This window comes from Orcinus orca, chromosome 3 (assembly GCF_937001465.1).
Source record: "Orcinus orca chromosome 3, mOrcOrc1.1, whole genome shotgun sequence".
Taxonomy (NCBI): domain Eukaryota; kingdom Metazoa; phylum Chordata; class Mammalia; order Artiodactyla; family Delphinidae; genus Orcinus; species Orcinus orca.
Window position 1 is genome coordinate 117556678 of NC_064561.1, and position 18014 is coordinate 117574691.

Sequence of the window (18014 nt, forward strand, 5' to 3'; positions counted from 1 at the left end):
CCTTCGTCTGCAACTTATTTCTCTGTTTTCTCATTTTGTCTAACTTACTGTTTTTGTGGTCTCCTTTCTGTAGGCTGAGGGATCATAGTTCCTCTTGCTTCTGGTGTCTGCCGCCTGGTGGGTGAGTTTGGTCCAGAGGCTTGTTCCATTATCCCCTTGATAGACGGTTTGACTGGTGGTGTGGTGACCAAAGCCTGCCCTGGATATTGAGCAGGGCCTTCCCTTTGCTCTCTGGTTGTCACTGCCCTGTCAGAGACAGGGTCTGCTCCCTACTTGTTGGAGTAGAGGTCCCCAGATCTTTTCTTAGGTGTGTTTCTGGTCTGTGGTGTGGGGTAGGTGGGAATGGAGCACTTCCACTGGTGGAGAAGCCACTGAGTATTCCTCCTCTGGAGCTGTTACTTGTGAATGTTCTCTTTTTGTTCCCTTTCACCATTGTGCAGGCTCACATAGTACACTGTTGTTGGCACTGCTCTTGGTCCTATCTTAACTGTGGGTATGCTGTCAGTTGGCCCTGGTGACTCTCAGGTGTTATTTTCACCAGGCCACCAGCACAGATCCACTGAAGTCAGTTCCCAGGTCTGTGGTAGTTGTATCCCTGGACCTGCTCTGGGAGCTATGGAGGCAGCTCAGACTCTCCCTGTCCCAACCCCCATGTGTACATGACCACAAAGCTCACAGCTGCTAAAGTCAGACCCATCTCAGCTGCAGGTGCACTTGTAGTCTGTTCAGATGTTCTGAAGCCGTCAGTGGATGTGTAACTCTGTGGTTCACACGACCATGAGGAGAGATTTCAGCTCTTCTTCCTTAGTCACATGGCCCCTGGGGCTCTGCTTTGGTTTTAGCCCCACCTCTGTATGTGTACCTCCCACCGGAGTCTGCTCCAGAGGTTGCCAGAGCACACGAGCCCATCAGGTGGGAGGGGGCTAAGGCTGCAATTAGAGCAAGCAGGCTGCCCAGGCGGTAGGGTCCCAGGGTGACTATCCAGATGCGCAAGCCCATCAGGTGGGAAGGAGCTGAGGCGGTGATTGGGGCAAGTGGGCCGCCCAGGTGGGAGGGTGCGGGGTAGCAATTGGAATGCATGAACCCATCAAGCAGGATGGAGCCAAGGCAGCAGCGGGTCACGGGGGTGTGGTAGGGGCAATGGTGGGGGTGTGAGCTGGCTCTGGCAGGAGCCCTCCTCCAGTGCACTTGGAGGCAGGGGCTGGCATGTGAGGAGAGAGGCTACAATGGTGGCCTTCCCTTTGAGCTTCACTCAGCAGTGGCGCTTCACTTCTATGGTGGTTCAGGCTTCCTCCAGGACCATTCCTGGTTGCGGAGCTCCTCACTCCCATCCCTTCAGGCTGTCTCCTCACAGCCAACAGCAGTCCCCTCTCTGGGTCTGCTCTCCAAAACCCCACGTTCTAACACCCAGCCCCTGTGCGCACCGGTGGTCACCCATCTCAGGCTGGGGTATGCAATGCTGTGGCACGGACCATCTTTGTAGGTCTCACTCTGTCCTGCCTGCCACATACCAGTTGCTGTGCTCTCCTCCGAGCCCACAAGGCTCCCCTTCTGTCCCAGCTGATCTTCCTGCCATTGAGGGGGCTTCCCCAGATGTGGGAACCTCTCCTCACCTTCAGCTTCCCACCAAGGGAGGAGGTCCTGTCCCGCTTCCTCTTCTCTTCCTTTTCCCTTATTTCTTTTGTCCTATCCAGTTACGTGGGGATCTTTCTTGTCCTTTTAGATGTCCGAGGTCTTCTGGTAGTGTTCAGCAGGTGCTCTGTGAGAATTGTTCCATTTGTAGATATATTCCTGATGCATTTGTGGGGACAGATGAACGCCACATGCTCCTACTCCTCTGCGACCTTGAGGATCCCCTCATTAAATTTAATGTGTTATTCTTAACCAAAATTGGCCATTATAAACAGATTTTTCAATCTTCCCATATAGGTGAGGGAATTTTCCCATCTTTCCAGCTCATTTTATTTCAGTATATTTGTCAAACCTTAATGGCCTTAAGTTTCTAGAAGAAATTGCTGTATATATAGAATATTATATAGCCATAACCAGCAGAGATTTGTTCATTGGATTTTGATGTGCTGTAATTAGAGAATCCTGTAAATACTAAGAGCTAAGCTTAAGACAAATTAAGGTATACTAAATATTTCCATGAAACTTGGTGACCTGAGGGAGTACTTGTTTTAGAAATATTTACCTGTCTTAGTAATAAACATCATTTAAGAAAATTTGGTTATTTGATAAATGTATTTCTGTCTTGACAGGATTAGCAAAAAGAAAAAGAAAAAAAGGACAATTTTGACTTACTGATACACCTTCTTAATGTCATGGACCAAAGCTGATGGGTTAGGGTATTTTCATAGGGTAACATTTATTTTAATACCCAAGGCAGGATCACTACAGATTTCTTAATATGATGTCCCATGACATACATTATTACAAAATTCAGAACATATTTATACACAGTCTCATATGGGTGGTTTATGTTGATTTAAATTTCAGCACTACATCAGAAGAAATGTTTTCAAAATTAAGTACACATGCCAGGGAAATAGCAGCAACCACTGAATATTAGACCCCTCCCAGGTAGAAAGATAGAATGTGCATTGGAATATACAAGTCTCTAGTCCAGGAAAGAGGTCTTAGTGGAGGTTTATAAGAGATGAGTTCTGAGAGCCAAACTTGGGCATGCTAATGATTATAATAACAAATGATTATTGCTGTGCTTTGCATTTTACTTTATAAATTATTCTATTTATATTCAATACACTTTTAGTATGAAAATTTGCAGGGTTCACTATATTTACTGTATTTTATTGCTATTGCTTTCTGGAAAATCACTTGATGAAATTATTGTTTCCGTTTTTAGTTTTAACTTTTAAAATAAAAAGTATGTTAAATGTGTTCATTTTAATGACAAAATTAAAGTAAAATTACTATATTTATTTTGAAATTATCAAGGAGTAAAAAATGTCTTCATAGTTCATCATTTGTAGTTTGCCTCATATAGGCCCTGTGGCATAGACATTTATAGTTTTAAAACCTTTTGTTATATTTATTATGTGACTTTTATAATAGGTGACTATATCATGAAGCTATTACCGTTTACAGAATCCTCAGGGATGTTCCATCTCATGTCAGTGATCAGAAGTTAAATGTTTTTAATGGAATGTTAGTATTTAGTTTATCTTGTTTCCTTTTCTGTGTGTGATTATTTTTAATTTTACTCTGCCTATCCTAATGTAAATAATAACAACAAATCCAAAAGGAAGTAAAGTCAGTCCTACAGAAGGAAAATAAAGTCTTTTGAAACCTGCTTCCTTGAAAGGAATGTGCTCCTTAAAAAAGAGTTACTTCAGGAAGTTTGGCCTATAGTTTTGGAATGTTAAAAGGAAAAAATCAGTTTTCAAGGCCTTAGAAATAGCATTTTAAATAAAAGCAGCTAATTTTACAAACCCCTAATAGGTACTAACATTGTACTACACTGTTCATAGACAGGCTCTCATTTAATCTTTATAACACCCTGTACTATAGATATTTCGAAATAGGCCAGTAACTCAAAGATATTTTCATGAAGAAATTCAAAGTAATTAAATTTAAAATACAGACACTAGCACTTTATATTTTAATTTTCAGCATGGTAATTTGTTAGTGTTATTGTTTACAAAAAATGTATTATTTAAATACGTTAATATAAGTGTTTTATAGAGGAGCCTAAATATATTCTTTGAGCATTCAGGCCATACATTTTATTAGAAGTAGATTATAAAATATATTTTAATTAAAAAAATGAAAACTCAACAATTGAACTATTTGCAGTAAATGATATATTTCTGTTTATATAGATGGTTCCAAAAAATCCATGATTTGTTATCATTTCCAAATTAAATGCTTTTTTTTAATTAAATGCTTTTTAAGTTGAACTAAAATATTTTATTTTCCAGCATTAGATAGTCATTATTTTAGTTTTAGAAAGACATGATTTGTAAGTATGAGTAAATAGACCTAGGGAGTTGTGTCAGAAAAACCAATGGAAGTAATGGGAGAAATAAAGAGTTATCAGATATGATAGTATTCTTTTTTAAAAATTGTATGGTCCTAAGAAATGGGATTCACATGAAATTCAGAGGCCTCTAGAATTAAACAAGGAAGGTTATTAACATATCTAAGGACCAGATGAATTAGAAATGTAATTAGGTAATATAGAAAACTAGGTTATTGCAGATTTCATTTGGCAAATGAAGAATTAGGTAAGGTATAACTTGAATATAAGATTTTGGACTATAGAATTATCTCCTTTAGGTTATGAAGTCAGTGATAAGGAATGAAAAAAATATAGCGTTCAGTTATCCTACCAGAATAGCCTAAGGAATGCAGGCAGCAGCATAGATTTTTAGGCAACCTCAATCAATATCCATCAGGCCCAAAATGTTTGGAATAATGTAATTATTTTCTTAGTGTGCTAACATCTTTTCAACCCAGGAAGATATGTAACTCGGTATAGAAATTTCTAAGAAAGCCACAATACGTGTTAATATTATTGTGTTAAGAAACATTTTCAATAATTTTAACTTTAATTTAAAAAATTTTAACAGTCTGTACTTGGTTGTGATTCTTTCACTTAACACCCAAGAGAAATTAGTGTATGAAAATATTCATAGCAGTTTTATTAGTAATGGAAAAAACTAGAAGTATGTCCATCAAGATAAAAAAAGAAAAAAATTTGTGATAAATCCATATTGTAAAAAAAATTAATAAACAGAAACCTCAATTAAATAGAGTTGGGAAACCAGAAGGAGGAGCTCTTATGCCCTGTAATGATAGCAGAGGCCAACAGGAAGAAGAAAGACTCCTCTTCTTTCCTGGCAAGAACGCAGCCAGTGAAAAGGCATGGGCTCTTTGTTTGCTCTAACCCTCCCAACTTCCTTTTCCTCTCCATAAAAATGTTTCTTCTCTTGCCTTCTGGGGGCTTGTCATGGTTGCAATTGCATGGTTGCAATTGCAATTATCCACTGATTCCAAATAAACCCATCTTTGCTGGAGAAATATCTGGCAGTCTGTTGTTTCAGGTCAACATTTTGTGGCTCATACGAGGACCAGAGAAGACTTATGATAGCTCTGGGGCTGGTGAGCAAACAGGAGTGGTACCCACAATAGACCCCATTGTTGCTCACTGTTTTTCTCACCAATCCTGGAGTTTAAAGGTATGTTTTTCTTCTGGATCTGAGTTCCCACCCTATCTGGCTTTGAAACTCTCCATTTAAAGGTTTTATCTCTCATTTAAAGGTTTTGTCTTTCTGGTAAAGGCCTCGATCTGTATGCAAGTACTCACTTCAGTCTGATTTTGAGATCAGACTTTCACTGAAACTGGCTAGCCTTTAGTCTTTTCCCTGGAACAGGTACTGCTTCTCCTGAAGTCTGTTACTTTGGAAACATGGGTCGTTTCTCTGAAACAGTGCAGGATTTTTCAGCTTTTGGCCTGTACTTTTGGAAGAGCTATTCTCTGAAAACTGGCTGAAAAATCCTTTGGCCTGACTCCTTTGGGACCAAGCTGTTTCCTTTGAATTGACTGGGATTGGCTTGCAAGCTGTTTGAATTGAACCATTTGTCATTTGTGCTGTAAGCTGTTTGAAAATTGTTATTTTCTCTAGAGGAAAACCCTGCAGGAAATAGGATCCCAGTTATCTAAGTATTTTGACACCCCCCACCCCTGCCGGGACTCTCGCCAATTTTGTTTAAAAACTACAGTCCTTCCTCATGAACATTTCTAAATAAATGTACCACCTGACCAAAAGCAATTTAAAATATCAGTGGCCATTATGGGGAACTTTTGAAATCTCCAAACTTAATTTTCTTAAAACTGAATTGGACTACAATAGCTAAAAAAAATTCTAGAACTGAGTGGTATATTTTGATTGATATTTTGAGGCTTCCTAATGTTATCAGGAATCTAAAATTGCCTCTCTGTAAAATAAGATTTAAGGTTAACTGAGGTAAATAAATGATTAAGAAAGATAAAATGGGAATTCCCTAGTGGTCCAGTGGTTAGGACTCTGCACTTCCGCTGCAGGGGGCATGGGTTCGATCCCCGGTTGGGGAACTAAGATCCTGCAAGCTGCGCAGTGCAGCCAAAAAAAAAAGATAAAATGGCTCCCCAGGCTCTTCCTTGACTTCTGTATGTCAGGCTCCACCTCCAGCACCATTTTCTTCCTTCCTTTCTATACTGTTTACGCCTCCACCATACTCTCAAATCCCCTATACTAATTCTCCCACCACACTTCCCCTTTTCTCTGAAGCTCTCCCCATTCTCTTTTCCTTTGAACTTGTCAGAACTGGCCCCTTTAAAATTAAGCCTTCTGAGGATCCAGAGACTACACTTTTAATTTCTTATTTTCCTTGGACTAAAGCTAAATTGCAAACCATAGACAAAAATTTCCCAAAGTAACTGAAGATCCTCACAGATTTGCTGAGGAATTTAATGTAGTCATTCAAATTTTCAGTCTGGTTTCTCTGACTCATATCAGCTAGTTCACATGCTTGTCAGTGAAGATCAGGCCCTACACTGGATGAAAACCACTAATTGAGAAAGGCCTGAAAGGTCTCTAGAATTACAAATGGGAGACCAGCCCACTAATTTATTATGTGATCAGGCTTGGGCAATTACTAGGCAACTTTATCAAGCAATGCCTAGGGCTTTTCAAAAGGCTTTTGATTGGAACAAAATTCAGGCTTGCACCCAGAAATCTGACAAACCTGTTCATGATTATTACAATAGACTTCAGATTATTTTTTTAAAAAATTCTGGTCTTCCGTATTTTGATTCCACCCAGGTAGCTTTAAACCCTCTGTTTATTAATGGGCTGAACTGAGACCTTTCCCTTCTAGTAAAAAGGTTCAGAATGAAAGGGGAAACTATTTCCACTCCAGATTTAGTTCATTTGGCAAACCACCTCTCTCCTACTCCAGATGAGTCACCTCCAAGGAAGACTGCCAAGATTCTTAATCTTTAACTCCAGCAAATAGGCTCCTAAACAAAATCCAAACCTTCCTACTTTCTGCTATCATTGCAAAGAACCAACACACTGGAAGAGAGATTGTTAAAAGTTTAAGCACTTCATTCACCTTTAGCTTTACATGCAACCTTTCCAATGTCCTCCCAGTTTTTAATGACAAGGCTCCCAGGAATTACAGGGGCTCTTCCAAACCTTTCTTAATCAGCTTGGATAAGCATTTCTTGAGATGTTAGTAGAAATAATCAATAAACAATCTATAGTAGGAATGAAACAGAGTTTTATTAGAGCCACACTGAGGAGTATAGCCTGGGAGACTCACAGATTCAAAAAGCACTTGAATTGTATTCCGTTGGACTGCAAAATGGGTGAGGCTTGTATAAGCAAAAACTGTAAAATTGTTTAAGTCGTTTGTCAAGAATTATAATTTGAGCAGGGAAGAAGTATGGGTGCTTGTTAAGCAAGGATTGTTTGGGGTCTGAAATGATTGTATAGTTACAAGAAGAGACCTTGAGACCATAAGGTTGCCCCTAGCAGCTGGCAGCAGATCCTGTTTAGAGAATGGCTCGTGGTATCCTTGAGTTTGATATAGTTCAGAAAATTCAGGTTCTCCGTGATGCACAAAGGTGTCTGAAACCACATCTGCAATCGCTGCCAGGCTCCATTTTTGAAAACCTGAACCACAGTTACTCCACTTTGACTTTTAAATGCATTATTTTCTTTAATGGTTGAAGCAGATGTACAATGCACATTTGATTAGACAACAAAACAGGCTGTTCTAGTTTGCATAAAATTCACTCCAAACCATGTTATAAGTGAGAATGACTTCCCCCATACCTCAATAGGTGAAAATTTCTTCTGTTACTATGAATCTCTTCAAGTCCTTATTGACACTAGAGCCACACTCTCAGTGCTTAACCCCACTACTATAAAATGGCTCCTGCCTTTTTACTAAAACAGTTCAAATAGTGGAGATTTCTCATGAACCTCAAGAGGTTTCTGCCTCTGAACCTGTTCATTTTTGTTTTGGCCCTCTGAGAGATATCCCCCCTTTTCTTTTTGATACCTCTACCCCTATCCATTTATCAGGCTGAGACTTCTTAGAGTAGCATCATACTAAAATGTCTTCCAAAAGGGAAAATAATTCTAGATATTGACTGTAATTATCAAAATAACTCACCAGGTGAATTAAGGTACCCCTTGAAATCTTTTATTTGTTCTATCTCTGATGTTACTAGAGCAGATTCTGAAAACACTGACCATTTGTCTTTATTGAATCAGCTACCACTTTCCTAATGGGCAAAATCTCCAACTGATGTTGGCAAAATGCATAGTGCATCTACCATCAAAATTCAAAAAGGACCCCCCCCCCAAAAAAAAAATCTCTTCCTAGAATTAATCAATTACCTATAACTAAAGAAGTCCTTCAGGACATAAAGCCCATAATAGAAGATTACATGGCTCCAGGCCTCATCATCCCTATACTAGCCCCTGTAAAACTCCCATTTACTGGTGAGAAAACCTAAGGGCTGAGGGTTGAAGTTGTCCAGGACCTCCGAGCAATAAACAACACTGTTATTCCTCAACACCCTGTTGTTCCTAACTCTCATATGTTACTAACATCCATTCCCACCAAAAGTAAATTTTTGACTGTGATTGATTTATGCAGTGCATTCTTTAGTATTCCAGTTGATAAAGCTTTTGGAGAAAGATCTTGTGCAACGGGGAAATAAAAAAAAATTAATAAACAGAAACCTCAATTAAATAGATTTGGGAGACCAGAAGGGGGAACTCTTATGCCCTGCCATGATACTAGAGCCCAACAGAAAGAAGAAAGACTCTTCTTCTTTCCTGGGAAAGACTCAGTCAGTGAAAAGCTACTGACTGTTTGTTTACAATAGCATCCCCAGCATCCTTATCCAATCCCTAAAAGCGCTCTTCTTTCCTTGCCTTGTGGGGACTTGCACATGGCTCACCATGGTCATAGACCTCAAATTGCAGTTCTCTGTTGATCCTGAATAAACCAACCTTTGTTGGAGAAATATCTGAATATCTGGCAGTCTATTTATTTTAGGTCAACAATATAGGATACTCAGAGAAATAAGAAAGAAAACTAACAGATAACATCTTGGACTAATTTACATTTTTATGTAGAAATTTAGTAATTTATACTCCAGACACATTTGAGAGGCTGTATGTTTTATCATATCTGCCAGTTTAGTTTATAATATTTATCAGATTAAGTAATTGAGAAGAATATTACTTGAAATATAAAAAAGGAAATTAAATAATTTAAATATGTAAAGATTGTTGCAAATAGTTAAAAACACATGAATTTTTTAATGACCCCAAACATTTTTCAAAAGTTACCTAAAAAGTGATTGCTAAATTTTATAGTCCTAATAACCTTGAATAAATTTTGGGCATCTAGACTTTAAAATTTGTGACTTCAATAAATGGAAATTAATTAAACTAAATTCCCCAGTGCTCATTTCTGTATGTAGAACTGCCCTCCAGGATATCAAAATAAAAAAAATAAAAAAAAAAAATTCCTCTTGTATGTAGCAGAAGCAGTAAGCACAAATTCAGGTTTAAAATGAAAAGAGATATTCTAATAGTCCCTTGGGTTTTTAAAGAAGATTTTAAAAGAGAGCACTTTGACCTGAAATATTGTTTAATGATCTGTGGGTGCCAGTTCTTTAGAGTTCTGCCTCTTCTGACTAACTTTTTGTGCCTTTTGTAAATGTGCTCATAAATGCACAGATAATGATGCTTTACTTATTGGCATGGATTCCGTGCAGTTTAACAGTTTTTAAAGAACATACCAGCATGTCATTTTTCTCTGTTTTACAGTTGTATAGTGAGATTTATTTTTCAAGTTATTCTTTTATCCCCTTCAGTTTATTTCTGTCCTCTTCTATTCTTATATGTAATATGGTAAATAAATACAAATCTCAAGGGGATAATTTATTTCCCTTGTTTTACTACCTTTTAATTTTTTTCTTTTTACAAAAGCACATGCTGCACCATCATAATGTTAATAATAAAGTAACATTAATTATTCACCTAGCAGCAGCCTGAAAAGAAAGGGTACATAGGAGGAGGAGAGAGTCTGAAAGATAAGTTAATGAGATCATTATCAGTATGTTTCAGTATGTTTTTACATACTTCCCACCTCCAAGCTTTATAGTTTCACAATACTTCATCACAAGTATGAGTTTTTGTATTCTCCTGACAAAAAGTTGTTTCTCTTAGCAATTATAAATTTTAAAAAAGGAGAAGAAGCTTTTAAGTGGAATTTCTTTAACATTCCTAAGGCTCCTTGGACTCCTGTTAGCATGTCTTATTCTTAGTATCTGTAGTAAAATCATATTTCTCCCTTGTTGTTATACATTTCTAAATTTTCATTACCTCCTTATAAACAATTAAATCACAAAGTAAGCAAAGCCAATTGAATTGTGGCTGAACAGCCATCACTACTGCATAGTATTAAAAATTGAAAAAGAATACAGTTTAGCTTTACCAGCTAATTTAGTTAGGTATCACCCTAAGGCATCAACATCATTTATCACTATCACTGCAGCCTGGCATGAAGGAACAATCAACAGTAGCTTTTACAAAGCAAATTAAGAACTTTTAAAGTTCTTTTTGCTCAGGAAAGGAAAACAAACGTTTGATATCTTTTATGTATAAATCCTTTGTGGTGAATCCCAGTGTCACGATCAGCCTTAACATTTAGAAGTAAGAAATTCTAATACAAGGATGCACTGCCACATGTAATTATTTATGGTTCTCAGATTCCTGAATATCATAAAAATTGTAGCCTCAAAAGGCCGTGTTTATGTTGAAAAATAAATTATATTCAAAATAGAAATGACTCTACTGTCATTCTTACTAATAATTAAAATGTAAATTATCTTTATTCATTAGTTATCATTTTAAATGTTTCTTATGAAATCATGTATTTAATACAGAAAGTATTATTCATTTTTTTAATAGACTTCAGTTTTTTAGAGCAACAAAACTGAGAGAAAGGTGCAGAGATTTCCCATATACACACTGCCCCTACTCATGCACAGCATCCTTCTTACCAAATGCCCCCACCAGAGTGGTACATTATGTTACATCTGGTGAATCTAAATTGACATGTCATTGTTACACAAAGCCCATAGTTTACATCAGGATTCACTTTAGTGTTGTGCATTGTATGGGTTTAGACAAATGTGTAATGACATGTACTCATTATTATAGTATCATACAACCTAGTTTTATGGCCGTAAATATCCTCATTGCTCCATCAATTCATCCTTCCCTCCCTCCAAACCTCTGGCAACTACTGATCTTTTTATATCTGCATAGTTTTACAGTTTTCATAAGTTTATATAGTTGAAATCATATAGTATGTAGTCTTTTTAGATCTATTTCTTTCACTTAGTAATATACACTTAACTTTCCTCCTTAATTTTGCATGGCTTGTTAGCTCATTTGTTTTTAGCACTGGGTAACATTCCATTTTCTGTATGTACCACAGTTTATTTATCCATTCACCTACTGAAGAAAAGCAGTACTGTAGCATTATAGTAAGTCTTGAAGTTGAGTAGTGTTAGTACTCTGACTTTGTTCTTCTCCTTCAATATTAACTTGGCTATTCTAGGTCTTTTGCTTTTCCATATAAACTTTAGAATTAATTTGTTGATATCCACAAAATAACAGGCTGGGATTTTTTTTTTAACATCTTTATTGGAGTATAATTGCTTTACAATGGTGTGTTAGTTTCGGCTTTATAACAAAGTGAATCAGTTATACATATACATATGTTACCATATCTCTTCCCTCTTGCATCTCCCTCCCTCCCACCCTCCCTATCCCACTCCTCTAGGTGGTCACAAAGCACCGAGGTGATCTCCCTGTGCTATGCGGCTGCTTCCCACTAGCTATCTATTTTACGTTTGGTAGTGTATATATGTCCATGCCACTCTCTCACTTTGTCACAGCTTACCCTTCCCCCTCCCCATATCCTCAAGTCCATTCTCTAGTTGGTCTGTGTCTTTATTCCTGTCTTGTCCCTAGGTTCTTCATGACCTTTTTTTTTGTAGATTACATATATATGTTTTAGCACACGGTGTTTGTTTTTTTCTTTCTGACTTACTTCACTCTGTATGACAGACTCTAGGTCCATCCACCTCATTACAAATAACTCAATTTTGTTTCTTTTTATGGCTGGGTAATATTCCATTGTATATATGTGCCACATCTTCTTTATCCATTCATCTGTTGATGGACACTTCGGTTGCTTCCATGTCCTGGCTATTGTAAATAGAGCTGCAATGAACATTTTGGTACATGGCTGGGATTTTGATTGAGATTGCATTGAATCTATAGATCAAATTGGGAAGGACTGACATCTTGACAGTATTGAGTCTTCCTATCCATGAACAGGGAACGTTTCTCTATTTCTTTAGTTCTTTGATATCTTTCACCAGAATTTTGTAGTTTTCCTCATGTAGATCTGATATGTATTTGTTAGATTTATACTTAAATGTTTCATTTTTGGAGTGCTAATGTAAACAGTATAATGCTTTTAATTCCAAATTCCACTTGTTTGTTGTTGGTATAGAGGGAAACATTTGGCTTTTTTATATTAACCTTGTATCCTGAAACCTTGCTATAGTCCCTTATATTAGTTTCAGGAGTATTTTTTGTTGATTCTTTAAGATTTTCTACAGTAGATACACAATTTTGATGTTTTGTCTTCATTTTATTTAGTCCAAAATATTTTAAAATTTCTCTTGGGATTTCTTTTTTAATACATGCATTATTTAGAAGTGTGTTGTTTAATCTCAAAGTACTTAGAATTTTTCAGGTATCTTTCTATTGTTAATTCCTAGTTTAATTCTGTTGTGGTCTGAGAACAAAAGTTGTTTTATATATATTCTTGTAAATTCATTAAGGTATGTTTTATGACCCAGAATGTGGTATATCTTGGTGAATGTTCCATGTGAGCTTGAGAAGAATGTGTATTCTGCATTTGTTGGATAAAGTAGTCTATAGTTGTCCATTTTAACAGTTGGTGTTGCTGAGGTAATCGTGTCTTTAATGATTTTCTGCCTGCTGGATCTGTCTGTTTCTGAGAGAGGGGAATTGTAGTGGCCAACTGTAATAGTGGATTCATCTTTTGATATTTATCCTTGCATTTCTATCAGTTTTTGTCTCATGTGTTTTGACACTCTGTTGTTAGGCACATACGCATTAAGGTTCATTATGTCTTCTTGAAAAATTAGCTCTTTTATCATTTATGTAATAATACTCTATCTCTAATAACTTTTCTTACTCTGGAGTCTGCTCTGTCTAAAATTAATACAGCTGCTCCTGCTTTCTTTTGATTAGTGTAATCATGGTATATCTTTCCCTATCCATTTTATTGAATCCATATATATGTGTATCTTTATATTTAAAGTGGGTTTCTGATAGACTACATATAGTTGGGTCTTGTTTTTTGATCTCCTCTGATAATCTCTGTAGATACAGTTAGAATAACATCTACCATATTTGTTAATATCTGCCAAAAACGTTAACATATTTTCTATTTGTTGCCCTTATTGTTTCTGTTTTTGTCTTTCACTCTTTTTCTGCCTTTTGTAGTTTTAACTGAACATTTTATATGATTCCATTTTCTCTCCTTTCTTATACCATATCAGTTTCACTTCAAGGCAGGTCTACGGGCAACAAATTCCCTTAACTTTTGTTTGAGAAAATCTTTATATCTCCTTCACTTTTGAAAGATAATCTTTTATGTGCAGAATTCTAGGTTGGTGTTTTTTGTTGTTGTTGTTTTTCCTCTCAACACTTCTAGTATTTCACTTGCATGGTTTCAAAGTAGAAGTTGGATGTAATTCTTATCTTTGCTGTATAGGTAAGATATTTTTTCCTCTAGCATCTTTCAAAAAATTTTTCTTTATGTTTGAATCTTCATAGTTTGAAAATGGTATACCTAAATTCTGTATTTTGGTGTTTATCCTGCCTGGTGTTCTCTGAGCTTCCTGGATGTGTGGTTTTGGGTCTGTCATTATTTGTGGGATATTTCCTTCCTTCCTTCCTCCCCTCCTCCTCTTGCCTTTCCTTCCCTCCCTCTTTTCCTCCCTCCCTCTTTTCCTCCCTCCCTCTTTTCCTCCTTCCACCCCTCCCTCCCTTCCTTCTTTCCTTCCTTCCTTACTTTCTCTCTGCTATTTTCATTATGTACATGTTACATTGATTGTATTTGTTTCACAGTTCTTGGATATTTTCTTCTGTTTATTTCAGCCTTTTTACTATTTGCTTTTTAGTTTTGGAGGTTTATATGCAGATATCTTCAAACTCAGATTCTTCCCCTGGTCATATCCAGGCTACTAATAAGCTTGTCAAAGGCATTCTTCATTTCTGTTACAGTGTTTTTTATCTCTAGCATTTCTTTTTGATTCCTTCTTAGAATTTCCATCTCACTACTTACATTGCTCATTTATTCTTTCATGCTGTCTACTTTATTCATTTGAGCCCTTATCAAACTAATCATAACTGTTTAAATTCTCAGCCTGATACTTCCAACATTCTTGCCATGTTTGAGTCTGATTCTGTCGCTTGCTCTATCTCTTCAACTGTAATTTTTGCCTTTTAGTATATCTTGTAATTTTTTTTGATAGCAGGACATGATGTATTGAGTAAAAGAAACTGCTCTAAACAGGCCTTTATTAATTTAGTGATAGTGTGTGTAGAGGGGAAGAGTTTTAAAGTAACGAATAGGTCTTAAATCTTTTAATAAGTCTGTAACTCTGAACTGTGACCTACACGTAATTATCAGTCCTCCTCTACACCCACTTTAGGTTGTACAGTATGGTTGGAGCAGGCTAACGTTCGTTCTCTTCTCCCATGTGGAAAGTTAGAAGTGGAGTTGAACATTTCCCTTCCACCAGGTCAGTTAGGTTCTGATAAAAACCAGGCAGGTTAGGCTCTATTTAACTAGTTTCTCTTGAGAGCAGACCTTGTTAAGAACAGAATTCTTGGGCATATTTCTAAGTGGTTTCTTTTCTTCTCTCCCTACTGGAAGCAGGTGGGGATTTTTCTGTGATATTCATTGTGAGAACCTAGTAAAGATTCAGGAAGTAAAACTCACCAATTACGGGGTCCCCTCGATGATGACTGAGTCCCCCTAGAGTTTTTAACTCTTCTTGGAGTTGTCCACACTGAGTCTCCAACAGTTCATCAATTATAATTCAGGGTTCTTTTTTACCCTGGCACTGGTTCCTGTGGAGGCTATTTCCCCAGCAAGTTGTGATCTCTGTGTGCACCTGCCTGTCTCTCTAATTTTGGGGATAGAGGTTTGCCCTGTGACTTCACCCCTCTAACAGATATAAGAGGGTTTGTTGATTTTTCAGTTTTTTTGGTAGGATGGAATAATGACTTCCAAGCTTCTTACATGTTGGACCAGAAACCAGAAGTCTTCATTTATATTAATATGTCATAATCATGATATATTTGAGTTAACAATGTAAAACTCAGTCCAGTCTCATAGTGAAGATTTCACAGCATATTTGGAGCTAACAGAAGCATTTTTGATTTTTACAGACAATTCACAGTAATGACAGGATTGAATGATTAAATCCAAGTTTGGAAAAATAAAATTGTCAGGTTTAGTGCTTTTACTTTTCAGTAAGGAAAATTAACGACAGAGGAATTGAGAGATTTGCCTAAAGTCTGTAACAGAGTTTAAATTGCTTGACTCTGGTATGGTGCTCCTAATTTGATGTTCATCCTATTGTAAAATATACACTCGGTAAAGTTTGTAAAATAAAATCTTGGCTGCTTTCAAAATGCTTCGACATTATCAGAGTCATGAGTGATCTGCCTTGGAACTATAGAAAATGGAAACCCTCAAAGGCCAAAGGCAAATATTAACAGTTTCCATACAAGCATTATCCCAAGAAATTGCAGATTTAGTCAACCAGGTTTAACACTTTTATCATCCTTAATATCTAGATAGATGTGAGGTTATATAGGCAATGGGTATTTAGTCCACTGGTATTATTTATAAGAACGTTGCTAATGAAAATGGATGTAGCCAACTGTCATATCATATCATGTTTTATCCTTTTGACTTATGTAACTCTGTTGTTCTAATTCCACACTCATTCAGCATGCTTTGGCTTGCCCCAGGTTTATCTGAAGGAATGGCATAGGAAGATTGTATAGGCATCCAGTCGTCTGGCCATTATTTTTATTGTGAATTAATAAAGTATTTTGCTGTATAAAAGGTACTTTCAGGTGTTTATTTTTGGAATACTTCCCTAAGTTTCCAAAGTTGGGTTAGTCCTTGATCATAACATATTGCACATACTCTGTCATAACCCCTCCCATACTTTGATATTTATTTGACTGTTTACTTGTTTGTCACTTCCACTAAACTGTATGTTTCTCGAAGAAAATAATTTTATAATATTTGTTGTTTTATTACCAGTACAGAGAACATAGTTGTATGACCAGTTCATAGCCTGCATATAACAGTTTCTCAGTAAATATTTTAAATGGTTTATTGGCTGAATTCTAGATTCTAGAAATAAGAAGTTTCCAGAAGATTAATATCAAATAATGAATATCTCAGTTTAAATGTTTTGAATATAACAATTTTCACATCACAGTTTCTTAGTACTAACTGTAAAACCAATCTGTGATGCAAATTTTAAAGTCCTAAAGAGGGAAAGCTATTACTGCACTTTAGGAAATAAAAATAACATTGACTAATGCAGTGTTTACTTTCAGATAGTATGCACTGTATTTAAATACTGTTTATGTATTGTGATTGATTTTTACAGGCCATGTACTTCAGTAATGGAAAGCTTCCCACCCAGAAAATTAGGAACTGGATGCAAATATTTTTCTGTCAGATTGTTGGTTATCTTTGATATACAGATTATAGCCACTGTTGTTTTCCTTAAATATATAATTCAAAATATCAAGCCAAACAAATCCCTGGTTGTTGCACAAATTAGGAGTATGTACACAATTACTTACTTGTGCTGAAAGCAGCAACCTATCCCCTTACTTTACCAACAGTACTGTGTAGTAAAAGCTAGGCATCACAAAATATAAAAATGAACAGAAATGTACACTTTCACACCCACATATATACCAGATTGTCTATGTGTGTCTCATTTCTCCTATTTACTTCGTCTGCCATTTGTAGAATTTAATCTATTTCTGGATGACAACTTTTTGTTTTATTATCTTTTATTTTCTCTATCATCAAATAAGGACCTTCTTTTCACTGAGTTTAAATTCCTCCATCATAGACATTCATAAACTTATGAATGCACGGTATCCATTATTGCCCAGTGAGAACTATTCAGGATAATACATAAATAATGTTTACTAACACTGGGAGAATAAGGAGAAGAATATCTAATCAATGTATTAGGTAACTTGTCAGTAAATATTCTATGTCAATAACTAACTACCTAATGCTTGGGCTTCCCTGGTGGCGCAGTGGTTGGGAGTCCACCTGCCGATGCAGGGGATGCCAGTTCGTGCCCCGGTCTGGGAAGATCCCACATGCCGCGGAGCGGCTGGGCCCGTGAGCCATAGCCGCTGAGTCTGCGCGTCCGGAGCCTGTGCTCCGCAACGGGAGAGGCCACAGCAGTGAGAGGCCCACGTACCGCAAAAACAAAAACAAAAAAAAACCCTAATGCTTGATTAGGAAATGAAACAGATCACTTGGTATGGTTGCCATTGTCATTATCATCATCAGTAATTTGCAAGCTTTTTCTAGTTCTAAGCTAGTCCCTGAATACTATATTAATTCATAAAGCCTATCGGAGCTCTATTCAGTAGTAATTGCTTCCCCATACTAATTTTTGTCCCAGTGGCCTGAATTCTGGGATGAATCTATACTAAACACTTGTTAATAGTGTTGAGTTTGTTCTGCACTTCTGTAAGATTTATTGAGCTCAGATGCAAAATATGATTTTATGGGTTGACTCT

General features: G+C 36.8%; 1 long non-coding RNA gene and 1 other non-coding gene across 2 annotated transcripts in view; one reads left to right on the plus strand and one right to left on the minus strand.

Annotated features, from left to right (window-relative positions):
- Positions 1–18014, minus strand: part of LOC125964070 (uncharacterized) — a 162118-nt gene that overhangs the window by 39420 nt on the left and 104684 nt on the right. The window lies entirely within an intron of this gene.
- Positions 6025–6097, plus strand: TRNAG-UCC (transfer RNA glycine (anticodon UCC)). The gene has a single exon. It is a non-coding gene; the product is annotated as a tRNA-Gly (tRNA).